At 39.4% G+C, this 21,468-nt stretch overlaps 1 protein-coding gene across 4 annotated transcripts in view; it reads left to right on the top strand.

Annotated features, from left to right (window-relative positions):
* Ctcf (CCCTC-binding factor) overlaps positions 1-21,468 on the top strand; it is a 47,076-nt gene that overhangs the window by 2,486 nt on the left and 23,122 nt on the right. For all 4 annotated transcript variants that reach the window (XM_060392074.1, XM_060392076.1, XM_021632082.2 and 1 more), the window contains exon 2: positions 4,721-4,837. The gene's annotated coding sequence lies outside the window, so the exon portion shown is untranslated. The remainder of the gene's footprint in view (positions 1-4,720; positions 4,838-21,468) is intronic.

Raw genomic sequence — 21,468 nt, 5'->3', positions numbered from 1 at the left:
GTACTTTGGAGATAGAGGCAGGAGGTTAGGAGTTGAAGGACCTCCTTAGCTGGATGAGACTACCTTAGCAGATAGAGTAGTTGTGATTTGTTTTTGTAGTACTGGGGTTTGAACTCACAGCCTTGAGTAAGTTAGGCAAGTGCTCTCTACCTCTGAGCTATAACCCATAGTCCCTTTTTAGTTTTGAGGCAGAGTCTCATTAAGTTGCCTTGAATTTACTGTGTATCGTAGGTAGACCTCCCACTTCAGTCCTCCTAACTCTCCAATACTTGGGATTACAAGCTTAAGTCCAGACACATTTAAAGTTAGGACTGGTCAGGAGTGAGAGTGGCTAAATTTAGTCCCCAAAACTACAACAACAAACAAATGGCAAATACTAGCAAAGTACAATGAAAATAAAAAATGCCATGAAATCCATTACTTTATATGCTAATTATGTTTTTTACAATGGAAAGAAAACAACTAAAGGAAATAACTACAAGGAAAATAAATTAGGAGGTAAATTAATGCAAGACCACCCAAAGGGCCTACTTATTTACTTATTTTTGTTGGTTATAATGTGACAAAGTTTTGTTTTGTTTTGTTTACATTAGTGTTCTGCCTTCATGTCTGTGTGTGAGGGTGTCAGATCCTCTGGAACTGGAATTACAAACAGTTGTGAATTGCCATGTAGATCCTGGGATTTGAACCTGGGTCCTTGGAAGAGAAGCCAGTGCTCTTAACCACTGAGATCTTTAATCTCAGTAGAGGCAGGCTGATCTGTGTGAGTTCCAAGGCTAGTCTGGACTTCTTAGATCCTGTCACCAAAACAAAACAAAAAATTCTTGTTGTTTGTTTGGGATTTTGTTGTTATTTTGACATAGAGTCTCATATTAGCCAGGATCTGGCTATGTACAACAGGCTAAACTCCAAGCTTAGAGATCCACTTGCCTCTGCCCGGTATTAAAGACATGAGCCATCACCTTTAGTAACCTAGTAGCCTTTTTATGTGGGTGCAGGCCAGATGTGTGTGAAAGTTGAGGACAACATTGTGGAGTCCATTTTCTCCTTTTCTTTTTTGAGACTGATTGGTCTAGAACTTGCTATACAGACTAGGTTGGTGCTGAACTCATACCTGCCTCCGTTGCCTACCAAGTGCTGGAATTGAAGTCCTGGGCCATCACTCTTGACTCCTTGGTTCCCCCCCCCTTTTTTTTTTTTTTTTTTTTTTGAGATAGGGTTTTTCTACATACCCCTGTCTCCTGGAACTGACTGTGTAGACCAGGCTGGCCTCACATTTGATCTGTCTGCTTCTGCCTCCTGAGTGCTGGGATTAAAGATGTGGGCTGCTACTTTGGGCCTTTACTTGGATTCTGAACTCAGGTCATGAGGCTTTCCTAGAAATAGAATTTTATCTACAGAGCCATCTTGCCCAGCTCAAGGACTTTATTAATTTAATTAGTAATGTGACACTGTCTACATAAAAAAAAAAATCCTGCTTATTTAAGAGTAGTTGGAGCAGGGCGTGGTGTTTCATGCCTTAATCCCAAGTACTCTAGAGGCAGAGGCAGGCAGATCTCTGAGTTTGAGGCCAGGACAGCCAGGAGTCTGTTAACACAGAGAAACCTTGTCTGGAGAAACAAACAAAAAAAGGTAGTTGAAAAATCATTAGGGATCTTTCCAACCTACTAAGAAAATTTAGGTAGTGCAAAAGTTAACCTTAAAAATGCATTTTTAAAGTTTTAAGCAGTACTCAGGGAAGCAGAGGCAGGTGCATCTCTGTGAGTTTAAGGCCAGCCTGGTCTGTAAAGTGGGTCCAGAACAGCCAAGGCAACACAGAAAAACCCTGTCTCAAAAAACAAAAGAACAAAACAACAATAACAAAGAGTTTTAGGATTTTTTTTTTTAAATGATGTTCAGAATTAAAGGAACCCAACTGGGACTAATGACTGGCTTGGGAGTTCCTTGGCAGAGTCCATGTGTGGCTGACTAATGCTGTAGGGAGGAGTCCTATGGCAGAACACTTTTATTTACTGGCAGAAAGTTTCCTTTTGAGCTTTTTTTTCTCCTAGGGGGAAGTGCTGCTAGCATCACAGCTGTTCCACATCATCTACTTTTCAGGCATCATCTCTGTCTTTTTAATGTAGGATTTGGCCATCATATCTTTCTTACATGTGTTGGCTCTAGATGACCTCAAACTTAGTATAAATAGATCCTTCTTCAAATAACTTAAGAATTGTCATGATTCAAGACTGAAAAGGAACTTCCAGGTTTAGGAAAAATAGAGGCAAATATGTGTAATGTTGAAGATAACTGTTCTCAGATAGGTAAATTTGTCATGTAACATTTATTTTCAGAGACACTTACAGCCAATTGTGGTAGTACATAAGGCTGAGGCAGAGTTGGATGAGGAGTTTGGAACCAGCCTAGCCTATATAATGATACTTTGACTCAAAAATGCCAAAACAAAACAACAAAAAGAAACCCTTCTGGGAGGGAAAATGGCTCAGTAGTTAAGAGCATTTGCTCACGGAACCAGGGACCCAGATTCTGTTCCTCTCACCCACATTCATGGTGTGGCTCACAACCGTCTTTAACTCCTGTCTGAGTTCAGAATCCTGACTTCTGGCCTCTGTGCAATTTACACACATGCAGGCAAAACACTCACACATTAAAAAACAAAAAACAAATCTCTTTTACTTTTTAATCTTAAAACAAAAAGACTTGTGAAACAGGTTGTACGTACCCCTGATTGGCCTAGAATCCTTTTGCTGTGCTTCTGCCTCCCAAGTATTGGAATAACAGGCATGTGCCACCCTAAAGGGTTGGGGAAATACCATTCAGACTGTCTATCACTATCTACAGATCTTCCTGGTCAGTATCTTTGTGTGTTTTTTCAGTATAATATTTGAATGCAAAGATGTAGATTTACATAGACTATTGACATACACCTCAAGATGGTGGTATATTTTTCATACACTTTATTTTGGAATAACTTACAATTTTTATAGAGATATAAATTCTGTTCCCTTTGATACTGTTATGGACTTCAATATGAAATTGTTTCTTAGACAAAATAACAGTGTTAAGCTGTCTCCCAACAGAAGAGCCATGCCATCTCTTTATTGAGTTTTAAAAGTATTATATATCAACTTATTTTACTGAGCTAGTTAAATTATGAGATGGATTTCCTCTTCATTTTAACTTGTATGCCAAGTTCTTTGAAACCTTCTGTTGCTTATAAAGACTTATTTTTATGTATGTATTTGATGTGCATACCTGGTACCCAGAGGGGCTCAGAGTCCCTGGAACTGGAGTTACAAATAGTTGTAAGGCTCCATGTGGGTATTGGGAACTAAATCAGGGTCCTCTAAAAGGGCAGCAAGTGCTCTAACTTCTGTGCCATCCCTCCAGCTGTTTGTTGTTGTGGTGGTGGGTGTTTTTTTTATAAATTTTTAATTAATTAATTCAATTTACATATTGGTCATTGGCCCCTTCTTCCTCTCCTGCCAATCCTAGTCCCACCCTCCTTCCTGCATCCCTCTCCTGTATTTACCCCAACTCATCTATTCACATGAGGATTTTTTTTTTTCTTTTTTTTTTTGAGAGAGTCTCACCTTAAACTCATAATCCTACCTCAGCCTCCCAAGTTCTGGGACTATGGGTATATAACACCATCTTTGAACAGACTTAAAGAGTATCACTTTGGGGGGGGTCTCCTCCCTTCCCCACCTTTTCAGGGGCATGATCTCTCTTACATAGCCCAGGCAGTCCTGGAGTTGTTTTGTAGGCCAGGCTGATTTCAGATTCAGGTCTTGTTGCTGCTGACTCTTGAGTCTAGAGTGCTAGGATTAAAGGTTTTGGTCATCAGATTTGGTCCTTCCTTCCTTCCTTCCTTTCTTTCATTCTTTTTTCTTTTTCTTCTTTTGTAAGTAGAGATAGATTCCGTTCTACCATTAGTTGAAGCTTGCCAGTTCATTGGTAGTTTAGGGAGGAAAATGTTCCATCATTTGACTTAAACAAATGTTTGATTATTGTGCATCTAGGATTTTCTAGGTTTTTTTGTTTTGTTTTTTCGAGACAGGGTTTCTCTGTGTGGCCTTGGACTCAAATTTTGTAGACAGGCTGTCCTGGGATGCACAGAGATCCTGCTGCCTCTGCCTCTACCTTTTCATCCCTGAATGCTGGGATTACAGGTGTGTGCCACCCCGTCTAGCTATGCGTTTTCAAAGGTCAGTGAAAACGCCTCTGTCTCTTGTAAGCTAGTTAGTGGTGCAAACTTAGTAACATTACTCATTACTACTGAAGATAAGTAAACTGCTAAAGGTACTTAAGCTATAAGAATTAATTTTTGGTAGTTTGATTATAAGTGCTATGATTATAATGGAGTACTGTTTTAACAGTCACAGATCCTTTTAATCTGTATATACTCAGTGGATGTCTGAAAAGTAAATGAGTGTTATATTGTTGGCTTGATGGGCATTCATAGACTGATTTAGTCAATCGATACAGTAGCAGTTTATTGCCTGGTGGGGAGATTATTTGTTTTTGAGACAGGATCTTGCTTTGTAGCACAGGCTGGCTTTGAACTATTGTTCATTATCTCAACCAGCTTGTCTTTTTTTTTTTTTTTTCTCCCAAGCATACCAATCTTCAGTTGCTCTCCTTTTTTTTTTAATGCTGTATCGTACATTTATGTGACTTTTCTGTTTTCATTAAATATTTTCTGCTTTTCTTTTAGAATGACTACAAATCTAGAACCAAAGAACATGATGCACTAGCAGACAGACTTGGAGCTAGGGACTGGAGAGCTGGGTTCTGTTGTCCTTCTTCAAACTGATTTTGCAGCCACGGAGAGGTAACTGTTTTTTCCATTGTTTGCTCTTTAGAAAGGGATTAGCTGGGCCCAGTGGTGCAGGCTCTTTGGGAAGCTTATGTGGGAGAATCACAAGTTGAATACCACCCTGGAGAAAATAAAAAGGTAAAAAAACAGTCATGGTGCCATATACCTGTAATCTCTGCCAGCAGAGATTAGGAGCCTAAGTTCACTCCTCAGTACTGGGGGGACGAAAAGAGTATGAGGTAATGCCACCTCTTGGGTCTGGAGGATTATCTGGGTAGTTTTGAGCATAGGAGATGCAGCACATTGAGTAATTATCCTCTATATTATGAGCTCCTGGGTGAAACTAGTGAAACTAGTACCATAGACTAGTTGGTTAACAAGGCAGATATAATGTTTTTCTGTAGAAACCTTAGGGTTATATATTTTGAGCATTGGGAGATGATGTGAAATGGTGAATGACAGTTAATAGTTTCATAATTTTGATATGGAACAGGTGTGATTCTGTTCTTGGAGAATAGTATCTGGGATAAAATTTTTCTTAATTAATTGGAGTTAGTCTAGCTGGCCCATGTTTGCTTTGTAGTATAATAGTTATTATTTTAATTTTTGTTAACCTGAACTCTTTGTTATAAACTATATGGGCATCGTCGGGTACTTGGAAAAGACCTCATAAATGTTTGTGTCTCTTCTGCTTTGAGATTTCTAAGTAAGTAAGTAGCATTTGAGATAAATTGCCTCCTTTCATGCTAACCAAACCATATCTTCTTTACCACTGGGAGGAAATGTAAAATAATTATATTTGTGTAATGGTAAAAAGAAATTTAGAGTTGGAAGTTTTGTGTTTTTTTTCCCAATTACATTTATTTATTTATTTACTTACTTATTGTATGTGTGTATGTATGTCAGTGGGACTATGCTACAACATGTTTGGAGGTTAGAGGACAAGTTTTGGGTTCCAGGGATTGAGTTTAGGTCAACATGCTTGGTGGCAAGTGCCTTTACCCACTGTGCCATCTCACTCACTTTTGAGATGGAAACTTCAAATGCTAATAGTAAGTGAATTGACATGAGTGTATTATCTAAGTGGTTACTGGAGTTTTTCTTTTTTTCTTCAAGACAGGGTTTTTCTGTGTGTAGTACTGGCTATCCTGAAACTCACTCTGAGACAAAACTGGAGAACTTTACCTGCCTTTGCTAGGATTAAAGGGTGTGCCACCACTGCCCAGCTAGTTTTTCTCATAAGCTTTTCTAGAACAGAGAAGGGACTAGAAATGAAAGCTCTGTTCTATAAACCTCTTTTCCAAATAGGAAGAGCAAGGTCTGTATAGTAGTTTACTACTCCATAATTGCTCCATAAATTATGCTCTGCAGGTTCTGTTGGGAATATTGATAGTGATCACATACTAATAACCTGCTGAAAGGGAAGCAAAACTGATTTGAAAAACTGTTGAGAAATCTAACCTTACTATCTAACCATTTGTGGAATGGGATAGGGACATATTACTCATTTTTAAATATTAGTAGACTTAACTGTATTAGATCCCTATTTTTCAAATTTGGATATGAATGCTTTCAAGGTACAAGATGATGCAGTTTTTGCAGTACTTGAAGCCAAATATAAAAGTGACCGTTTTTCTGGAGCTTAAAAATATGTTAATTTAGGGAGTTAAATAATTTTTCTAGAAGTAACTTTTAAAAATTGTTACATCTGCTAGGTGTAATGGTGCACACCTTTAGTCCTAGTGGTGGGGAGGCAAAGGCAGGCAGATCTCTAAGTTCTAGGCCAGCCTGATCTACAATGAAAATTCCAGGCTAGCCAAGGCTACTTAAATGAGTCACCATATTTGAAGCAGAATGTAAACTGTATTACTGTCTTGAAAAATAAGATCTTCAGCAGGGCATAGTGGCACATGCTTGTAATCCTGGTACTGTGGGAGGCAGAGGCAGGTGGATCTCTGAGATTGAGACCAGCCTGGTCTACAAAAGCAAGTCCAGGACAGCCAAGGCTACACAGGGGAACCCTTTATCAAAAAACAGAAAAGAAAAAGAAAAATAAGATCTTAAACAAAATGAGGTATGAGTGCCTGGGGTGGGAAGTGAGTTTTATGGGCATTACAGTGGAAACTTTTGAGAGAAGTGATACTTTTTGTTGCTGATGCTTGCTTACTAACTTGCTGAAACAGCTCTGGCTGTATATAGCCAGGCTTTGTAGCTGAAACTAGAGACAGTTCTGCCTCAGCCTCCCATGTGCTAGAATTCCAGTCATACTCCACCAGTCCTGGGTCTGTGTGTTTGTGTACGTATGTGAACAGACATGCTCGTGTTCTTGTGCATATTAGAGGTCAGAGGACAACTTGGAGGAATCAGTTCTCTCCAGGTAAATTCTGGGGAATCAAATGTGGGCCATCAGATTCGGTTGCAAGTTTTTTACCTCTGGGTCATTTCATCAGCCCAGCGTAGTACTTTAATTAACAATTTATACTGATTTTTTTGAGGGTTGAGAATATAGCATACTGGTAGTACTCTTAGTATTTGTGAAACAGGTTCAGTTACTAGTACTGGGGTAAAATTATCATGGAGCTAAAGAGATGACTCAGTGCTTGCTGCTCTTGCAGAGGACCAGGATTGGATTTTTTTGCACTCATATGGTGGCTCCCAGCCTTCTGTAACTACCGTTCTAACATTTTGTATCCACATTTTTTGCATTTGACTGGAATCCTGGATTTTTGTATTTATACAGTCTCTGTAGATAGATATCATTGACTGCTTACTACTTTTATGGTCAGAGTTCACTACTGGATGTCCATTTTTAGTGTCTGTAAAGAGAAACTTCTCTTTTGGTGCTCCTAAACAAAACATTATGTATTTATTTCTAAGAAGTGACCTGTTTGACAAGTTGTTTTAGGAATCCAATATTCCTTTGTTTTTTAAATTTCTATGAGTAATATGTGGTATATCTTTGCTTTTCTTATTTTTCTGTTAAATAATTTTTTATTATCCATATTTTATTCTATGACACTAATATATTCACTGAGAATGTTAAGGATTGTTTCCAACTAGTCTTGATCTGTGTTAAGAGCATTATGTTGCTATTTATTCTTACCTATTTATTGTGCTGTGTGGTATAGATACTCATTGTTGAATGTAAGCTGTGAGATTCTGACTTAACTTGGACCACTCCCCCACCCCAGGCAAATAGAAATGGTATTGGTTCTATTAAGTAGCCTTTATGGTAGTGCAGTGTAGTCACATACTGAGATGCATTGCAAAACTATGAGCTTGCTCTTCCCTCTTAAAAAGGTTGTCTTACAGTATTGGTGGTACCCAAGGATAGAAGAGAAACTTGAAAACTCACTCTGTGAGATATAATTAGCGTTAGATGACTTTGCAGATATATTGTTTGAAGTTTTTTTTGAGACATGGTCTCTTTGGGTAATCTTTGAACTCACAGAGATCCACCTGCCTATGCCTTCTGAGTATTGGGAGTAAAGTCATGTACTGGCAACTTCACAGATTTTTATCTAAAAATGAACAAGCCAGATATTGTAGCTCACACTTATATTCTTAGCATTCTAGAGCCTAAGGCAAGAGGATTCCAGTGAGTTTGAGCCAGTGTAAAGCCTTGTCTCAAAAGTGGGGAGAATGTCACATTAGAAAACTATAAACCTGTATTTAAAGTATTATATTTTAGGTTAGTAACTTTGAGACTATGGAACATAGACTTTATATAAGATATGATTCTATTGTGAAATCATCTTTCCATCTCCTTCTGGGATGCAAAGAATGGAGTCTGACTGAGAGGCCAATCTCTGTTTCCCGAAGTGCTTAGATTATGAACAGGATGTGCTGAAGGAACCACTGCTCCTGATTTGCACTCCCACCCCACCCCGTAGAAGGTTATCTGTTAGCTCTATAGAAGCCCTAAGTTTGTGTGTGATTTATTCCTCTTGTGTAACTACTAGTGATAAGCTTATCACAGATTGAGCTTTTAGTATTTTAACTGATGAAAGCTTGTTAGGACTGTTGCAGAGATGAGTTACTATGAGCTGCTTCTCAGGGGTAAGGGAGGCTCTGGTGATTCTGGGCACAGTCACTCTTAGGAAAATAAGGAATAACAAGGTGTTAAGTTGCTTTATCCTAGTGTTGGATTGCAGAGAAGTTGTGTTGACTTTCTTAAAAACCTTTCTTTTCTCTGTGCAAATGTTTAGTAATGTAATAAATGAGCTGCACTTAATAAAGATCTAAAACCAGATCACAATAGTAAATTTGAGGTTTTTGGTTTTTGTGGTACTTGGGAATTAGCCAGTCCTAGCACATGCTTTATTTATGATCTAGGTGTCCGTTAAACACTTGCTTAGCATGTGCAGGGCCCTAGGTTCAGTCTTCAGAACCACCACCACCATCATGAGGTTGAGGGTGGAGTGGATTCTAGCATGGGGCTGAAGAGAAGGCTTAGCAGTTAAGAGCACTTGCTGTTCTTGTGGAAGATGGGACTTCTGTTTTCAGCATTCACATGACAGTTTACAAATGTATGTAAATCCAGTTTTTAGAGATCTGATTGGTGCCCTCTTCTGGCCTCCCTGGGCACCAGGCACACAGGCGGTGCATATATATATATATATATGCAGGCGAAATACTCATGCACATAAACTACAAATTTAAGTTGTGTAAAAGAGAAAGATTGTGACTTTAGTAATTCACCTAATTGAATTTCTTTGTGTTTTTTCATCTTTTGGTTTTGTTTTGTTTCGTTTTTGAGACAAGGTCTCACCATATGGCCCTGGCTGTATTGAAACTCTGTAGACCAGGCTGGCCTCAAACCCACAGAGATCTGCCTTCCTCTGCCTCTTGGTGCTGGGATGAAAGGCATGCTCCACTATGTCTGGCTCTTGAAATTCTTTTTTATCTACATAGGTTGCCCTTACCCTCTCTTATATTTTTGGTTGTAAGCTTTAATGGCTGAGTCATCTCTCCAGCCATATTACCCTCTCTTCACAGTGTGCATCCTATTTTTTAGCTGCTGGTTTGTTTTTTTTGTTTGTTTGTTTTGTTTTGTTTTGTTTTGTTGTTTTCTTTGCTTGTCTTGCTGACGGATGAGGAAGCTAAGAACTGAGCCCTGTTTAGAAAGCTTATCTGGAAATGAATAGTGTTACCAGTTGGAGGCTGCCTCTACTGCTTGTGCTCTTTCTGCTTTACTTTGCAACCTTTGCCCTACTACTTTTATTATTAACTTGATAAGGAGCTACTAACTTTTAAAAGAAGCACCAGGTATCTTTTTGATTGAAGGATTATTAATGTGTGTGTCCATCAGTCCATGTTCATGTTGGTATATGCTCATGTCTGTAGGCTACATTCAGAAGTCAGAAGTGCTGGAACTAGAGTCCTTAGAGCTTGAGTTTCAGGGGGTTCTGAGTACCGTAATGAGTGCTAGGAACTAAACATGGGTCCTCTACAAGAGGAGCAGTATGTGCCATCTCTCTTAACACCTCTTTCAGCTGCTGCTGCTTTGTCTGTAGCTTTGGCTGTCCGGGAACTCACTCTGTAGACTAGGCTGGCCTCAAATTCACAGAGACCCGCCTGCTTCTGCCTCCTGGGATTAAAGGCCACCACCAACCAGCTCTCTTTAAGTGTCTTGTGACAGGGTCTCTCACAGTCCAGGCTAGTATCAAAATTACTGTGTGACAAAGGTCCCCCCCTCCCTAAGACAGGGATTCTATTTATAACCCTGGCTGTTCTGAAACTTGCTCTGTAGGCCAGGCTGGCCTTGAACTTAGAGAGTTGCCTCTTAGGTGCAAGGATTTTTTTTTTCTTTTTTTTAATCTTTCTCTACAGTTCTGTGTTCCACCACACTTGGCTGCTTAAGCTTTGTTTAGCTTTGCTTTTATGTTTTTATTTTATTTGTTTGTTTTTCCAGGGCAGGGTTCTTATCGCTATGGCTTTCTTGGAACTCAATTTGTAGACCAGGCTGCCCTCCAACTCAGCAATCTGCCTGCCTCTGCCTCCTGAATGCTGAGATAAAAGGCATGCACCACCACTACCCTTTATTATTTATTGTTTTTATTGTTTTTTATAATTTCATGTATATGGGTATTTTACCCACATTTATGTTTGTGAACCACATTTATGCCTAGTACCCCAGAAGCTGGAAGGGGGCATTAAATCCCTTGGAGCTGGAGTTAGAGGTGGTTGTGAGTTGTCATGTGGTGCTGGGCCTCAAACCAAGACAAGTACTCTTAACTGCCTAGCCAACTCTCCAGCACCTTTAAAATTTTCTTTTTAATCTCACCCCCAGGGTTTCTTTGTGTTGCCTTGGCAGTCCTGGAACTAGCTCTGTAGATCAGGCTGGCCTCAAACTCAGAGATATACCTGCCTCTGCCACTGGAGTGCTGACATTAAAGACTTGTGCTACCTCACCAAGTTAGGCTATATTTTGTTTGCATAGCATGTATATTATGCCTGGTTTGCTATCACAGGATTTTAATCTGAGCTACGTAGGAGGCTAAGGCAGAAGGATCATAAGTTAAGTCAATCTACATGAGTCTATTTTACAAACAAAACCACAACTTAGTGTTTAATTTACTACCTGTTTTCAGTGACAAACAACTGCTAAACATAAGGTGGTGGTGGCTCACGCCTTTAATCCAAGCACTTTGGAGGCAGAGGCAGGACGATCTGTTTGAATTTAAGGACAGCCAGAGCTACACAGAGAAGCTGTGTATGTGTGTGTCTCTGTGTGTAATTGCGAAATACCTTAACCTGTGTCATACAGATGAACACTGTCTTGTTAACCATTCTCTTCATGCTAGGCAGGCACTCTGTCCCTGGGCGTATTATATTCCCAGTTCTATTCATTGAATCATTCATTTGTTCATGTAGGTCTTTTGAGACAGGATTTCATAAGGTTCAGATTGGCTTCCAGCTCTGTAGCCCATGACACAGTCTGGTATTCCATATCCTTCTGCCCTCATCTCCTAAATGCTTGCATCACCACACAGGTGCTATTTTCTGTTTTGAATAAAAAAGTCTTATTACATATCTCTGTTTGGTCTGGAACACACTATGTAGACCAGGATGACCTTAAATTTTAGCAATCCTCCTTTCTCTGCCTTTTATGTTCAGTTATACGCATGCATCGTGAAACCAGGGTGTATGATTTTTTTTTTTTTTTCTCAGCATCTCTGTGTATATTGATCTGCCTGCCTCTGTCTCCTGAGTGCTGGGATCAAAGGAGTATGCCACCATATCCAGCCAAACCCAGTTTTATTATCTTATTATAAGTAACAAATTGTTTAACTTCCCCCCATGACTAAATGCTGCAATAATGAATATGAAATGTTTGTTTTGGTAATTTTCTCTAGGACTAGTTGGATACACTTATTATCCTATATAATACATTACTAAAATTTGTGTAGTTAAAATTAATACCTGGGCAAGTGATTACAAATTTGATGCCAGCTTGATTTGCTTAGGAATTCTAAAGCCATCCTGGGCCACATACCGAGTCTTTGTCTCTGTAAATGGGAAGGAGGGAGGAAATGACATAAATAGTGCCATGATGAAAACAAATTCATACTGTTAGGTTTTTACTTAGCTTATAATTACTGTTTTGTTTTTCTGTCTTCCCTTCCTACACACTTGTCCTGTACTAGAACTATTTATATTTCATGTGACAGTGACACTAATGTGGGTATCGGCTGTTTACCTAACATTGTTTTGTATCTATTGCTTTAGAGAATACAGAAGTAAAACATAATTCCTGCTTTTAAAAACTAATAGTTTGCTTAATTGAAGAAAGACGTAGATATAGAATATCACATGATAGTTAAAGCAAAACAAAAGTCAGTCTGCCTTGGTCAAGGTTGAAAAGATTTTGATGTAGGAGATGTTTTAAGGTAGGGGAGAGCAAGACAGTAGGCACTGATGTAAAGATGCCTAGCAGGGAGTACTTAAGATGAGGTTAAATGAATAGCAAGGATGGGAACAAATTGTACAGGGCTGGGAGCTAAGCCAGAGAGTCTGAACTTGAATCAGTAAGCATCAACCACAATGAAGGTTTTTCTATTACATGTGTATTTGGTAGATACAATCTTGCTGTGTAACCCAGTCTGGCTTCGAAATCAAGATCCTGTCTCAGCCTCTTAGGGTGTTGTGATTATAGGCTGAACCACCATACTCAGCTTTGTTTGTGTTTTAATAGATGAGAGGCTCCCTGTGTTTCCCAGGCTGCCTTCAAACTCCTCAGCTCAAGTGATCCTACTGCCTCAGTCTGTCAATTAGTCAGGACTTGACAGCATGTGCTCCTCTATCCTTCCTTCCTTCATCATGAGTATTTACACTTCATTTTAGGAAGATGCAGTCTGTTAATCTACAAGCTAAGAAAAGCCAGCCACAGAGGCTAATTTGTTTTTTATGTGACACATTTTTGTACATATATACACCCACATGTGCAAGTGCTTGTAGAAGCCAGGGCTCAATGTTGAGTGTCTTCAGTTTGCTACCTTACTTTTTGAGTCAGGATCTCACAGGACTTTATATTAACTGGTCACCAAGCCCTCGAGATCTTCTTGCCTCTTCTTCATCAGTGTTTAGATAAAAGGGCCACACTTCCACCCTGGTATTTTGCATAGGTTCTGGGAATTACACTTGGGTCCTCATGCTTCTGTGGCCAACACTGTACTTAATAAGCTATTTCTCCAACCTGTTTAGTTTGTTACTTTAGTTTTGCAGTACTAGAGATCAAACCCAAGACATCAAACATACTAGGCTCCCAACTACACCCCCCAGTCCACTTTCTCTTTTAAAAAAGTTATTTAGTTTGATACATATGTGTATGTGCCTGAGTGTATATATGTGCACCACATGTATGCAGTAGTCCCCTTTGTTTAAAGAACCCTTAATCCCCCCATTTCTGTCTTTGATCGTTGCCAAGTCTTATAAAAACCTAGAAATTTATCCGAAAAGCCGTTTTCGTGGGGGACTTTTAAGATTTTGTATTAGAATTTTAGGCAATTAAAAGGCACGCTCAAGCCGGGGGTGGTGATGCACGTCTTCAATCCCAGCACTCATGAGGCAGAAGCAGAGCCTATAGAGCAACAGCCTGTGTTACCCAGAGAAAAACCTGTCTCCAAAAACCAAACAAACCAAAAAAGTGATGCTAATGCTGCTGTTAACCTGAATTCCTAAAGTGCTTTCTCATCTTGGATAGTGGTCTATAGGGTCACAGAAGCCTGCCACCATACAGTGGGTCTCTTATTTACTTAATCTTTACGGAAGTGTATGGAATAGATAGCATTATTCTTTTATAGAAAGGGAAACTGAGGCAAAGAAGACAGTATATTGCATCCTAGGACACCTTGATAATTGGTAGAAAATTAGAATTGGAATTTTGGTGTTGGTTTTATTATCCTTTTTAAAAAACAAAACAATCCATCTATGTGTGTGCATGCATATGTGCAGGTCCACATTTACAGTGGCATGGTTATGTTAGCAGATAACTTGTAGGAATTGGTTGTCTCCACTTCCAGGATCCAGAGGATTGAATTCAGGTTGTTCTTTCTGGTGGCCAGAGCTGAGCCATCTTACTAGCCCTAAGTGGTTGGTCCTTAGTGACTATTCTGCCTTGGGGTCACTCTTGGGGTGGGGAGAGTACCACTACAGGGGTTTGGCAAGATTGGAGTAGAGCATGAAGGCACACACCTTTAATCCCAGCACTTTGGAAGCAGAGGCAGGTGGATCTCTTGAGTTTGAAGCCAGCCTGATCTACAGAGTGAGTTCCAGGACGGCCATTGCAGAGGTCCCAGCGTCAGTTCATAGCACCCACAAGGTGGAGCACAACTGCCTGTAACTGCATTTTCAGGGCATCTCATGCCCTCTTTTGACTTCCTAGGGCTCTTGAATGTAAGAGATACATACACGGAGCGATATTTTCTCAGTATTTATGATTAACGAATCTGGCCTTTTAAGTCTTATTTTTATTGTTTTGTTTTTCAAGACAGAATTTCTCTTTGTAGCTCTGGCTCTCCTGGAACTCATTCTGTAGACCAGGCTGGCCTCTAATTCAGAGATATACCTGCCTCTGCCTCTTAAGTGCTGGGATTAAAGGTATGTGCCCTCCCCTTGATGGGGGGAGCAGCCTTGCCAGGCCACAGAGGAGGACAGTGCCACCAGTTCTGATGAGACTGGATAAGCTAGGGTCATATGGAAGTGGGGGGGAGGAGGGAAGAGGCTATAGCCTGGATACAAAGTGAATAAACTAATTAACATAAAAATAAAAAATTAATTTAAAAAAAGGTATGTGCCACCACCTGGTCTCTCTACTCTTTATTAGTAGTTTCCATGTCCACCTATTTATTGAACCTTTGTCAAAGTTACTTGGAAATTTTGCATCTGTTTTGAACATACCCTAAACTCAACTAATCTTGGCATTTTACCCTGTCGTGCTTTTCTTTATCATATTATTATGCAGCTTCATTGCAGTATGACAAACATTGGAAAGTATCGTTGAGACAGCCACAGCCAAGATGCCACCGTTTTTATTTCTTTATTTTTAAAAGATTTATTTATTATTTATAGAGCATTCTACCTGCATGTGTGCTTTTACACCAGAAGAGGGCACCCAGATCTCACTATAGGTGGTTGTGAGTCACCATGTGGTTGCTAGGACTTGAACTCAGGACCTCTGGAAGAACAGCCAGTGCTCTTAACCTTTGAGCCATCTCTCTGGCTCTATTTTTTTCATTATTAAAAAGGTTCTGTTGTGGTTTTTTTGTTGTTGTTTTTCTTTTTTTGTTTTCCAAATCAAACTGTTCCTGCCTTCCCCAAGTATCTATTGGTGGTTTTGCCCAGCTTTCTCTTTTGGCCCTTACCCTTTTCATACAAATATTAGTGTTTCTTCATTTTATGTAAAAAAAAAAAAAATTAATATAGTCATAAATGTTGTAAAGACTTTTTTTAAGATTTTATTTATTTATGTATGTATGTATGTATGTATATATATACCAGATCTTATTATGCACCAGAACTCATTATAGATGGCTGTGAGCCACCATGTGGTTGCTGGGAATTGAACTCAGGACCTTCGGAAGAGCAGTCAGTGCTCTTGACTTCTGAGCCATCTCTTCAGCCCCCGACTTTTTTTTTTTTTTTTTTTTTTGACAAGATATGCAACCCAAGTTTCCCTCAGACGTGAGATGGCAAGGAGAGAGTGACTTGAACTTCCGCGACCTCAAGGCCCTATGACATACTTCCTTCTACAAAGCCACACCTACTCTAGTAATGTCACTCCCTATGAGTCTGTGGGGGCCATTTTTATTCAAACCACCACACATAGTTAACAAATTGGTAACAAATTTTAAAGATGGAACCAATTTAAAAACAAACAAACAAAAAACCCAGCAGGGTCACTCCTTTAATCCCAGTCCTCCATAGGCAGAGGAAGGTGGATCTCTGTGAGTTCAAGGCCTGGTGTACAGAGTGAGTTCAAGGCCAACCAGGGCTACACAGAGAAACCCTGTCTCAAAAACAAAGCGAACAAACAAACAAAGTCTCTTATATAGCTTAGAGAGATGGCTGATTGGTTAAGAGCACTGGCAGCTCTTACAGTGGACCTGGGTTTTACTTCCAATACTCATAAGATGGCTCACATTCTAATTCCAGGAGTTGACACTCTGGCCTCTGCCAGCACATGGTACACAGACATACATACAGGCAAAACATAGAAAATAAAATAATGTAAAGCAAACGAGAGAAAAAATATAATCTTCTAAGAGCTTTTCTAAGTAAGCTTTAACTCCAAATAAAATTTCACCCATATTTGGTATAAGCTAAGGACATAATGCCAAAAACCTCAGTGAAAGCAGTTTTGTGGGGATAAGACTATGTGGCTCATGAATGTCCACCTTTGCGGATGGTCTGGCTTAACGATGGGATTAAGCCTAGGGTGGAATGCTGAATTCCACAGGGAAGTCAAGTCAGATAAAGACAGAAAAGTCCCTTTTGGATTTATCCATTAACGGTCATTGTTGGCATTGGAGCAGTTCAGTAGAATAAGGAATAAAAAATAGACTGTTGAACTAAGGTGAGAGAGAAAATACCTGACAAAACTACACGATAAAGTAAGGTTTAAAAAGGGAAATATTTGGACAGCATAAAGCTGACAGAAAAGCCAAAGAAGAGAAGGATAAAGGGGATTGATTAGCAGGCTGCCGGAGGGATATATAGTCAGGCTATGACATAGAGCATGATAGATTTCAAGTGTCTCTGTTAGAGTTAGGTTCTTGTATCTGTTCTATTAAGAGGTCAGGAAAATACTTGGGAACCAGTTTTCCTTTTTCTTTTTCCTTTCACCTATAACTGTCTGGATCTTACTTTCTCAATCTAAAGGAAGCGCCTCCTTTAATAATTTTTTCCCCCTTTAAAAGTTGTTTGAAGTGAAGTGGTGCACTTCTTTAATCCTAGCACCCAGGAGTCAGAGGGCAGGCTGGTCTACAAAGTTAGTTCCAGGTCAGCCAGGGCTACACAGAGAAACTCTGTCTCAAAAAACAGAACAACAAAAAATTGTTTTGTTTTCAAACAGTCTTATATAGTTCAGGTATGCCGGTTTAGAAGTTTCTGTCTACTTGAGAATGACCTTAATTTTTTTTTTCTTTTTTCTGTTACACTGGGATTATAGGTGTATACCAGTATACTCATTTTCATGGGCTCTAGGAATCAAACCTGTGGTTTTGTTTATGCTAGGCAAGAACTCTATTTACTAACTGAGCATTATCAGTAGCCCTCTTTTTTTTTTTTATTTCACTTTTCCACCATGATGATAGAAAATACAAAGATCTGAGAGTACCATTGTGATAGGACTCAGTGGTGGAGAACCTTTCATAGTACAAGACTCTGGCTGGATTCCATAGCAAGTACTGCTCGAAAAGAAAAACAAAACCCCAAACACCAAAAAAAAAAAAAAAGTATCATAGTGATAAAACTGCTTAACTAATTTTTTTTTTGCTTTTTTAGTGATAAGTTGAAGACTACAGTGTCTTTTCTTTATTCTTTTATTCTTTACCCAATGCCTTTAAGTTGAGAAAATAATAGGTAGTCCATGTACAGAGAGAGCCTATAGGCTCTGAAACAGATTGAAGATAGAGGCTTGAGAGTGTAGTGATGATTAAAAAGGCTAGTGCTAGAAGTGGGTACAGAACCCTGGTAAGCTTCAAGAAGCTGGAGGGAGAGCTCCCAGAGACAGGGAAAAGACCCAGGACAAAGAACAGCTAGAGAAAGAAGACCCCCTTTCCTGAGGGTCAAGGAAAATGAAAGGAAATGTTATTAACCCCTTCTTAGCAGTATCATTCCACAGAAGAGGTTTACCAAAATCTATGAAGGTATGTTGGGTGCAAACAAGGAAGATGGGAGAGGAGAGATATTTTAAGCAATTAAGTAATTCAGTATTTGAAAACAGGAGTCAGGAAGGGAGGAGGTGGATTAGAACTGTTAACAGGGAAAGGCAGCTAGGAGTGTAGTCCCCCAAGGGAGTAAGGGAAAGAAGCCAGATTTAGACTGTTAGGTTAGTTATTGATTCAGAGGAGGGATTCACTTCTGGAGGAAAGCTAGGCTAATTCTCCTTGAGAATCCACTGCTCGGAGATTTCTATGCAGTGTCAAGAGAGACTTGTTTCTTGTTCCTTTTATGTGATGTTTCTTTGTAAAATAGAAGCTGTTGCTTTAAGATTTCAGTACATGCTGATGTTCATAGACAGTAAGTCATGTGTATTCATTTCATTGAGTATTGTCAGCTCAACTCCTTGGCAACACGATGTTTTCAGTTATTTTACTATCTGGTACAATCCTGTGACCTCTTTTAGATATAATTTTTAATGCAATATTTAATGTTTCAAGTTTCCAGGTTTACAGCAGAGATAGTTGGTTTTTCAGTGTTCTTCAAATTATTTCCTACAAAACCCTAAAGTGTGGGGGGGGGAGCTTTTAGAAGTAAAATTTCCTGTATTGGATTTGACTAGTCTGTCTGTCTTATCTATAATGAAACAGTTTCATGTAGCTCAGGCTGGCCTCAGCTCACTATAATCAGGGCTTAGCATTATCTCCTGATCTCTTCTCACACACCTACATGTGTGTACTACCATAGAGACTCCTTCATCCCTTTGGTTCTTCGAGGTTGGCTTCTCTGTGTAGCCTTGGCTGTCCTTGACTTGCTTTGTAAACTGGGCTGACCTCGAACCCACAGAGATCTGCCTGCCTCTGCCTCCCTAAGCACCAGATCATAGGCATGCACCACCAAGCCCAGCTCCTTCATCCTTTTTACATTGGGGATATTTAAATAGTCTGGGATAATGTAGGGTTCTCTGGTATGGCCACCATTAAACATGAACTACTCGGAATTTTTTTTCCCCTGAGACAAGGTTTCTCTGTGCAGGCTGGCCTTGAACTCACAGAGATCCATCTGCCTGCCTCTGCCTCTCAAGTGCTAGGATTACAACTGTGCTTCACTGTTCCTGGCTAAGGGAATTACTGTCTTTTCTAATGCTGTCTTAACATAAATAGAGTCTTTTTTTCTGTTCCCTAACTCCAAATATTTGGATTATCACTCATGTTTGCTGTGATACTAACTTTGGAGCTTGTATGATCTAGAAAACTCTTTAAAAAAAAAAAAAAAAAGGCAGAGCTGGTGTTGAGCATGGAGGCACTTAGCTTTAACCCCAGGAGGCAGAGACTGGTAGGTATCTATGATCCCAGCCAGACCTACACAGTGATAATTTCAGTACCCTGGAAGCAGAGGTAGAATTAGGCTAGCCTGGCTACAGAGTAACACCGGTCTGAATTTTAAAAACAAAAAGGGGAAGAGTAATGGGTTAATGTTAAGTGGCAAATCCTGATTATGGGGTTGGGGTGAGGCCCAAAGTTTTGTGTTTCAAACAAATGTCAAAATTATTCCAATGTTGTTGGTCCTCAGACCACATTTTAAGCAACATAGGTGTAAAGTCTGGTTATGGCTTCTAGTATTGCTGTGCTGTTGAGAACTTAGAGCTTAATCTTTCACAATTAGAAATACTAGAGCTTATAAAATGCTGGCATACTGGTGCTTAATTAGATATTTTAAATTTATAGGTAAATTATAAGGTTCCAGATAACATCCTTTGACCTTTCTTTCTTTCTTTCTTTCTTTCTTTCTTTCTTTCTTTCTTTCTTTCTTTCTTTCTTTCTTTCTTTCTACCTTTTATAGTAACATTGTGTTGTATTTGTCTATTTGTCTCAAACAGCTAGTAATAGGTCTTTGTATTAAACATTGTATTATTTAGCCAGCCTTTAATTCCAGCACTCAGAAGGCAGAGGCAGGCTGTTCTCTGTGAGTTTGAGACCAGCCTGGTCTACAGAGCTTGTTCAAGACAACCAAAGCTATATAGAAAAACTCTGTCCCATAACAAACAACAACAAAAACATTGTATTTATTTTGCTCTTGGGTATTCAGAGCAAAAGGTAATGAAAGCAGATAACCAAACTGGCTATCTAGGAAGTTTTTCATCATCCTTATCTTTATTCCACACATATGGTGGGTTTTGTTGAATTGGTCCACAAATAAAACTTGCCATTTTGAGGATATGGGTCAGTGTCTAGAGTGTGGGATGCCCTAGGTTCAGTCCTCAGCACCACTAATGAAATTACTAACGTGAATGAGTGAGAGAGAAGGAAAGAGAGATTGAGATTTCTTCAGGCCTGGACTCACTTTTTGTTTTTATTTTAAATTTGAGGAGGTAGGCTATAGTTATGTTTTGTTTTTGAGGCAGTGTGTTGCATGGCTTTACCTGAAGTGACTTGAACAACGTTCATTCACTTTAGGTATGGTATCAACCACAATCCATAGAAATGATTCCATTCAATTTAAGTTCAGGGAACCAATTTTTGAGTTTATTGGGGTTACATATAGAAACATTGGTTACTCAAAGACAGCTTTGTGCATAAAAGGCCCACCACAGGACAGGAATTCCCTGCCCTATTTTTGAAGGCAGCTCTACTGAAAAGTTTACCTCCAGTATTTGTGCCCTGCTTCTAGAACCTTGAAGAGAAAACTTGTGGATCTTGTAACTTACTTTCTAAGGTTCTTGAGCCATTAAATTTCATGAACTTCCTGAGGCTTATGTTTCCTTAGCTTTCTTTATCTTCTGAGACTCACTGTTATTCTGTCCTGGATAGAATGTTTCAATTGAATAAAATAGGTAATGACAGTTTTAACATAATCCAGCTTTACCTTGAAGTTGCTGCATAGCTAGCCAAGGTGGACTTCAAACTTCTGATCTTCTGCCTCTTCCTCAAAAGAGTTGGGTACATCACCATAACCAACTCTTTTGAGACATTGTTCAGCACAAGAACATTTGCCATCTTTTATTAACAGACATAAAATAGCAAGATAATGACCTTGGAACCTCAGGAAACTTGACTGCCTTTAGAATGAGGTGGATCTGAAGAAAATGTGAAGGACACAAGGAACAGAGCAAGAGTGTTTTGTGAAGATAAAATTTTTTTGTTGTGGTAATTGGTTTTGTTGGTGGTGGTAGTGGAATGGGGGGGCATATTGTTTTGAGGCAGTCTCACTTTAAAGCCTTGGCTGGCATAGAACATACTACTTAGACCAGCCTGGCTTCAAAT

This window comes from Meriones unguiculatus, chromosome 10, assembly GCF_030254825.1.
Source record: "Meriones unguiculatus strain TT.TT164.6M chromosome 10, Bangor_MerUng_6.1, whole genome shotgun sequence".
Taxonomy (NCBI): Eukaryota; Metazoa; Chordata; class Mammalia; order Rodentia; family Muridae; genus Meriones; species Meriones unguiculatus.
Note: the sequence above shows the minus strand (reverse complement) of the source record. Positions and strands in the feature narration are given on the sequence as shown.